The 8,122-nt window shown below is 41.1% G+C and overlaps 1 non-coding gene across 1 annotated transcript; it reads left to right on the top strand.

Moving 5' to 3' along the window:
• The first annotated feature begins 2,959 nt into the window (after positions 1-2,959).
• Positions 2,960-3,031, top strand: TRNAR-ACG (transfer RNA arginine (anticodon ACG)). The gene has a single exon. It is a non-coding gene; the product is annotated as a tRNA-Arg (tRNA).
• Positions 3,032-8,122: the final 5,091 nt, after the last annotated feature.

The following is an 8,122-nucleotide window of genomic DNA, read 5'->3' as shown; positions in this document are numbered from 1 at the left end:
CTCAGTACATTTAAGAAAATTGAAACTGTATCAGTCATCTTCTCTGACCACAATGCTATGAGACCAGAGATCATTTACAAGAAAAAAAACACTGTAAGAAACAAAAACACATGGAGAATAAACAACATATTTCTAAATAACAGGTTACTGAAGAAATCAAAAGAAAAAAAAATTCAAGAAACAAATGACAATGAAAACACAACAGCTCAAAGCCTATGGGATACAGAAAAACAGTACTAAGAGGGAAGTTTTTAGCAATAAAATCCTACCTCAAGAAACAAGAAAAACATCAAATAGACAACCTAAATTTACACCTAATGCAACTGGAAAAAGAAGAAAAAAATTAGTAGAAGGAAAGAAATTATAAAGACCTGAGCAGAAATAAATGAAAAAGAAATGAAAGAAACAACAGTAAAGATTAATAAAACTAAAAGCTTGCTTTTGAGAAAATAAACAAAACTGACAAACACTTAGCTAGTCTCATTAAGAAAAAAAGAGAGAAGAATCAAAGCAACAAAATTCAAAATGAAAAAGGAGACATTACAACAGACAAAGCAGAAATATGAAGGATTATAAAAGACTATTATGAGCAACTATATGGCAATAAAATAGATATCCTGGAAGAAATGGACAGATTTTTAGAAAAGTACAATCTGCCAAGACTGAACCAAGAATAAATAAAAATTATGAATAACCCAACTACAAGCACTGAAATTGAAGCTGTGATCAAAAATCTCCCCAAAGACAAAAGCCCAGGACCAGATACCTTCAGAGGAGAATTCTATCAAACATTTAGAGAAGAGCTAACGCCAATAGTTCTAAAAGTCTTTCAAAAAACTGCAGAGGAAGGAACACTTCCAAATTCATTCTATGAAGCCACCATCACCCTGATACTGAAACCAGACAAAGACCACACAAAAAAAGAAAATTAGGCTCAATATCACTGATGAATATAGATGCAAAAATCCTCAACAAAATTTTAGCATACAAAATTCAGCAACACATCGAAAAGCTAATACACCATGATCAAATTGCGTTTCTTTTATGGATGCAAGGATTCTTCAATATATGGAAATCAATCAATGTGATCCACCATATTAACAAATTGAAAGATAAAAACAATATGATCATCTCAATAGATGCAGAAAAAGCCTTTGGCAAAATTTAGCACTTATTTATGATTAAAACTCTTCAAGAAATGGGCATAGAAATAACCTACCTCAACATAGGAAAGGCCATATATGACAAGCCTACAGCAAATATTATTCCCAATGGTGAAAAATGGAAAGCATTCCCCCTAAGATAAGGAAGAAGACAAGGGTGTCCACTTTCACCACTATTATTCAACATCATTCTGGAACTCCTAGATACATCAATCAGAGATGAAAAACAAAGAAAAGGAATCCAGATCAGTAAAGAAGAAGTAAAGCTCTCACTGTTGGCAGATGATAAGATACTGTACATAGAAAACCCTAAAGATAGTATGAGAAAATTACTAGAGCTAATAAGTGAATTTAGCAAAGTTGCAGGATACAAAATCAATACAAAGAAATCACTTGCATTTCTTTATACTAATAATGAAAAATTAGAAAGGGCAATTAAAGAATCAGTCCCATTCACCACTGCAACAAAAATAGTTAAATATCTAGCAATAAACTTACCTAAGGAGAAAAAAGAATTGTACACAGAAAATTATAGGACACTAATAAAAGAAGTCAAAGATGACATAAACAGATGGAGAGGTATTATATGTTCCTGAGTAGGAAGAATCAGTATTGTGAAAATAACTATACTACCAAATGCAAGCTGCAGATTAATGCAACTCCTATCAAATTACCAAATTATTTTTCAGTGAACTAGAACAAAAAATTGCACAATTCATATGGAAACACAAAAGTCCCCGAATGGCCAAAGCAGTCTTGAGAAAGAAGAATGGAGCTGGAGGAATCAAGCTTCCTGACTTCAGGTTATACTACAAAGCTACAGTCATCAAGACAGTATGGTACTGGCACAAAAACAGAAATATAGACTAATGGAACAAGATAGAAAGCCCAGAAGACAGCTTCTTCAATAAATGGTGCTCAGAAAATTGGACAGCTACATGTTAAAGAATAAAATTAGAACACTTCCTAACACCATACACAAATATAAACTCAAAATGGATTAAAGACCTAAATGTAAGACAAGAAATTATAAAACTCTTAGAGGAAAACATAGGCAGAACACTAAATGACATAAATCAAAGCAAGATGCTCCATGACCCACCTCCTAGAGTCATGGAAATAAAAACAAAAGTAAACAAGTGGGACCTGATTAAACTTAAAAGTTTTTACACAGCAAAGGAAAGTATAAACAAGGTGAAAAGACAACCCACAGAATGGGAAAAATAATAGCAAATGAAACAACTGACAAAGGATTAATTTCCAAAATATACAAGCAGCTCATACAACTCAATACCAGAAAACAAACAATCCAGTCAAAAAGATGGACAAAGACATAAATAGACATATATCCTAAGAAGACATACAGGTGGGTAACAAACACATGAAAAGATGCTCAACATCACTCATTATTAGAGAAATGCATATCAAAACTACAATGAGATATCACCCCACACCAGTCAGAAGGGCACTCATTAAAAGTCAAGAAACAATAAATGCTGGACAGGGTGTAAATTGACACAGCCACTATGGAAGATGGCATGGAGATTCCTTAAAAAAAAACTAGGTATAAAACCACCATATGACCCAGATATCTGCCTCCTAATCATATACCCTGAGGAAACCAAAATTGAAAGAGTTTCAAGTATCCCATTGTTATTTGCAGCACTATTTACAGTAGCTAGAACGTAGAAGGAACCTAGATGTCCATCCACAGATGAATGGATAAAGAAGTAGTGGTATATATACACAATGGAATATTACTCAGAAATAAAAAGAAACACATTTGAGTCCACCATTCCCTGGTGGCTCAGATGGTAAAGCGTCTGTCTACGATGCAGGAGACCCAGGTTCGATCCCTGGGTTGGGAAGATCCCTTGGAGAAGGAAATGACAATCCACTCCAGTACTATTGCCTGGAAAATCCCATGGACAGAGGAGCCTGGTAGGCTACAGTCCATGGGGTCGCAAAGAGTTGGACACGACTGAGCGACTTCACGTTCACGTTCACATTTGAGTCAGTTCTAATGAGGTGGATGAAGCTAGAACCTATTATACAGAGTGACCTGAGTCAGAAAGAGAAAGAGAAATGCCATATTCTAACACATATATATGGAATTTTGAAAAATGGTGCTGAAGATATTATTTACAGGGCAACAATGGAGAAACAGACATAGAGAATAGACTTATGGATATGGGGAGAGGGGAAGAGAGGGTGAGATGTATGGCAAGAGTAACATGGAAACTTACATTACCATATATAAAATAGATAGTCAAGGGGAATTTGCTGTATGGCTCTGGAAACTCAAACAGGGGCTCTAGATCAACCTAGAGGGGTGGGATGGAGAGGGAGATAGGGAGGAGTTTCAAAAGGGAGGGGATATATCTATACCTATGGCTGATTCATGTTGAGATTTGATGGAAAAGAGCAAAATTCTGAAAAGCATTTATCCTTCAATAAAAAATAAATTTATTTAAAAATCAAAACTTTAAATACATTGCATAAAATTTTTAATAGTAAATTTATTAACCCTTTGTAGAGCTAAGCATGCTGACAAAATTTTGTGAAATAGCCATTCAAGTGGCAACATGGTGCAGGAATAGTAATTCAGAGAATTTTGAGATAACTTTTTACTCTGCCTAATAAATGTAGGACTTTTGCAGGCAGACAAGTTGGGTGGGTCACAGACCCACACCTGACATGAGGTGCAGATGCCAGGAGGTGGGCATATGCCAGGCACGTGAAAGGAAGTACCAGAATGTGGGCCTAGGCAGGTACAAATCCAGAACATCTGCAGTCCAGCCCCAAGTCAGGTGGTGAGGGCTCAGGCTAGAGCCGGCTCAGGGAACCAGGGTTGAGGCCTGGCTCAGGGCCCTTGGAGGGCTCCACTAGGGACTGCCAATTGCTTCTGGCCTCCCTGAGCAGCTGATGGAACTCAAAGTGTGTCTACAAGTTAGATTCAAGCACTCTGGAGGCGGTCAGGGAGGTGCTCGTTTCTCTCCTCCACGTGGTCCAGAGAGGTGTTGACCTGGTCCAACATGGGGTTGGTGGCTGCCCATATTCCTCCTCGGGCGAATCCGTGGACCTTTCCTCCCATGTGCACATCCACAGGCATGCCCTTTTCCACATGGCCACCAGACTTGGCAGGCTCATGCATGTGCAAGGCTCACATGGCCTTGTAGCGAAGTGGTGTGGGTTGGGCACACAGACGGCCTGAGGCAGGGAGGGTGGAGGGCAGTCATTAAAACCTTGTGCTCATTGACATCATCCTCCTGGGGAAAAGAAAGCAAGACTGTCACAGTCTGTCCTGATTGAAGATATGCCCACTGGCTGGTGGGCTTGGGTCTCCCTGGAGTTTTCATAAAGATTGTATAGGCTGCGTGTCTCAGCAACTCACATCTTGTGATCAGCCTCTGCTGCTGCTGCTGCTAAGTCGCTTCAGTCGTGTCTGACTCTGTGCAACCCCATAGACGGCAGCCCACCAGGCTCATCCGCCCATGGGATTTTCTAGGTAAGAGTGCTGGAGTGGGGTGCCAGTGCCTTCTCCAGATCAGCCTCTAGGGATCACCAAAGCTGCAATGTGTGACTTCTACCCAAAGGGTTCCTCAGTATGTGGAGGTTGAAGAAGGTCTTCTATAGTGTAAAAACAGCTGGAATTTCATTCTTTGTCCCAGTGTTATGATGTACTCTTGTTAAAGAATAACTTATTCATTAGGATGTGAGCTACCCAATTCAAGTATGCAAGTCCAAGTCAGCAGGCAGGAGAGAAACATGCTGAGATTTGGATTTTCAAGGAGATGGAACTACTTCTCACTCGTACTCCAAATACAGGATCAGCAGGCATTGATTAACTAATTAATCATTGGCCCTTTTTTGTTTTATAGAAGTCCAAGGGATTTTGGACTTGGTGCAGAATTGAGAGGAGTGAGCATAATTTTTTCCATTTATTGAGGGCTTTTTATGGGCCAGGCTGTATGTATCTCCCTCATAACTGTTGATGTATGGATAAACATGATGATGCAAGGGCACCTTTGCAAAACCCTGGATATCCTGGCACTGAGAAGTAGGGTCTCAGTGCACAGGCACATTCACGAAGCAGTACACATAACTCCTGCACCAGGTGTGCACTTTTAGAACTCTGTTATTTTGTTGGAGGTAAGGGATCTTGTAAATCACTATGGCTCACCTGCCCCTTCCACACAAACACAAACATACAGAGAGCAGGGGGTCCGTGCCTTCTACTCTCCTCTTTCCTTGAATGTGGTCTCACTTGGGAGAGAAATGAATGGGTGACAGGAAGCTTATAGGAAAAAAGGATGAATAAGGACTTGCCCATTCTGAGTTCCTTTCCTGCATTTTGTTCTGATTCTTTTCCCCACCCCAGGGATGCCTTGAAAGGCTTGGAGCACCTTTTTCCCATGACTTTGGGACTGACTGGTGGTCATCTCATGACATTCTGGATGGATCTCAAGGCATGAAGGGATTCTGTTGAGGCTTGGAGGAAGGGTGCACTCAGCCTAGAAAGCTGTATCTTAGAAGCTCCTAGGGCACAAGTCTCATCCAGACAGAGGCAAATGTAGGCTAGTCTGTGCCTTGATTCCAGTGCTGGTGTCCTCTCAGCCTTCCTCCCACCTCCGCATTCTTCTTTCTGTCTCTATATCCTTCCAGCAATCTATCTTTCCATCTCTCTGTATCACAGGGACACAGTCTAGGGACACAGGCTACAACTTTGTCCTGATCTCCACCCACAGTGGCACAGACATGTAGGTCAGGTTCCTTCTATGGGTGATCTGAGTTCTTCTCATTTGCACAAGTGATGTGGGACAACTTAGGGAAGCCATTACTGTTCCAGGTGTAGATCTACCTTTGGTGACTGAACCAAGTCTCAGAAGATGACCCACGACTATTTGCATACCCTGGTCCAGCCCTATGTTTAGGCAGTATGGAGCCCACCTCATGCGGAGAAGAAGGAGGGTGGCAACTCTGACACTAAGGATCCACAGTTACGCTGAACTTCACAGGTTAAGGTCACAGTCCTAAGCCAGAATGCCATCACTACAGAAACCAGACCCAAGTCTAGGTTTACCAGAACACCCTCACACTGACGAACTTATAGATGGGCCATGTTCTTGATCAGGCAATCCACAGAGGATAGTTAGAGAAGTGCAGTGAATATCCAGTATAATTTTCATTCAAACATTATTTAGTCTGCCCCCAGATATTATTCAAACACATTCAAGCCAAAGAAATTAAGACTTGCCTTTTCCCTATAAGATGTACAATGTTGGTTAGAAAGTCTAACATTCAGAATTCAGGGAAACAGATTCTTTCTTTCCATTCATGAGTGGACTGAGCTTCGGAGACATCTTCATAGAAGGTTTGCACATATCATATAAAGTTGAGAATTTGAATGACCTTTTGTCAGTATGTGTGTGTGTGTGTGTGCCTGTGCACGTGGAAGCCCTGATGCAGACTATTTCAATTTGGACACTCAATGCCTTGGCAGAAGGATGAGCATCCAAGATTTGGGCAGGAAGGCAAGTTGTGTTGGTCACAGGCCCACACCTGACCCCAGCAAGGGATACCAGGTGGTGCGGGGTTCCAGGCCCTCTGAAGGGAAGTACCAGAAGCATGGCCTAGGCAGGAAGATCCCCAAGGACATCTGGAGGCCAGCCCTCAGCCAGGTGAAGGGGGCTAAGGCTAGAGCCAGGCTCAGGGAGGCAGGGTAGAGGCCTAGCTCGGGGGTTCTTGGAGGGCTCCACTAGGGAAGCCAATCACTTGGAACCTCTGTGTGCGGCTGCTGGAACTCAAGATGCATCTGACACTTGGATTCAAGCACTGCTCCAGGCGGTAATGGAGGTGGTCATTCCTCTTCTCAAGATGGTCCTGATAGGCTTGACCTGGTTTAACATGTGGTTGATGGTTGCCTATATTGCTTCTTCGGCAATTCCAAGGTCCTTGCCTTACATGCCTGCACCCACAGACATGCCCTGTTCCATGAGGCAGCAGACACGGTGTGCTTGTGCATGAGCAAGGCTCATGTGATTTTGGAGAAAGGCGGCCATGTGTGCTCAGTCTCCATATTCTTTTGACCCTCTCTTTTTATCTGTTCTGCACATTGACGCCCTAATGGTAGATTTGAAAAGAAATTGGATCTCAATGGAGTTTACCATATCTAACCCATGGTTCTTTGCCTTTGGCCACTTATCTCCTTTCCCTTCATGTTTTGCAGATTATATTGTTAACTGTCTTCTCCTATGAGGCCAGAATACATGTTTTTCCCTGAGAATGACATGCTCTTTCACATTCCTGCTCCTCTGCACTAGCTCATCCTAAACCCTTCAAAACAACTCCTCTCTCTCCCACCTTCTCCATCAACTCTTATGCAACACACATTTCAGCTTTCTGCATCTTTTCTTGACAGATGGGTCTGATATGGTCAACCAAATCTTCAGTATATTTTGCCAGTTCTTCTATCAGATTCCACCCACATTGTGCCTTCTGCCAAAGCAATGAGTAGACAATGGGGTTTATGACATTCTCTTGGGGAATATCACTGGGGATCTCTTAATGAAAGGTATGATTTCAGTGTCTCCTTATGTGCTATTGAATCCTCATATGTATTGTGCTGTATATAGCTATATTATATCAGGAAAAAATGAGCAACTTAGTTGATGAATTGGAAAATCATGGGTAAAAATTAAAAAAACAGCATATATACATGAAAAATGTGCAAGAGTTAATAAGTCAACAGAAACATTAACATAGGTGAAAATAGTAATTGTGGAACAAAACAACTGGCAAACTGGCCAATATGTTGCTAAGATGTGGGATATGTTACACGAATGGTTAGTAGGAAAAGAGTCAGAGAAATTAGACTCTTGTTGGTGGAGCTAGCATGATAAATTCTCCAGGAAGGAGGGTTTATTTGACCAGAGACATGCATGGTGATAAATAACAGT

The sequence above is a fragment of the Bos mutus genome, chromosome X (genome assembly GCF_027580195.1).
Source record: "Bos mutus isolate GX-2022 chromosome X, NWIPB_WYAK_1.1, whole genome shotgun sequence".
Lineage (NCBI taxonomy): Eukaryota > Metazoa > Chordata > Mammalia > Artiodactyla > Bovidae > Bos > Bos mutus.
Note: the sequence above shows the minus strand (reverse complement) of the source record. Positions and strands in the feature narration are given on the sequence as shown.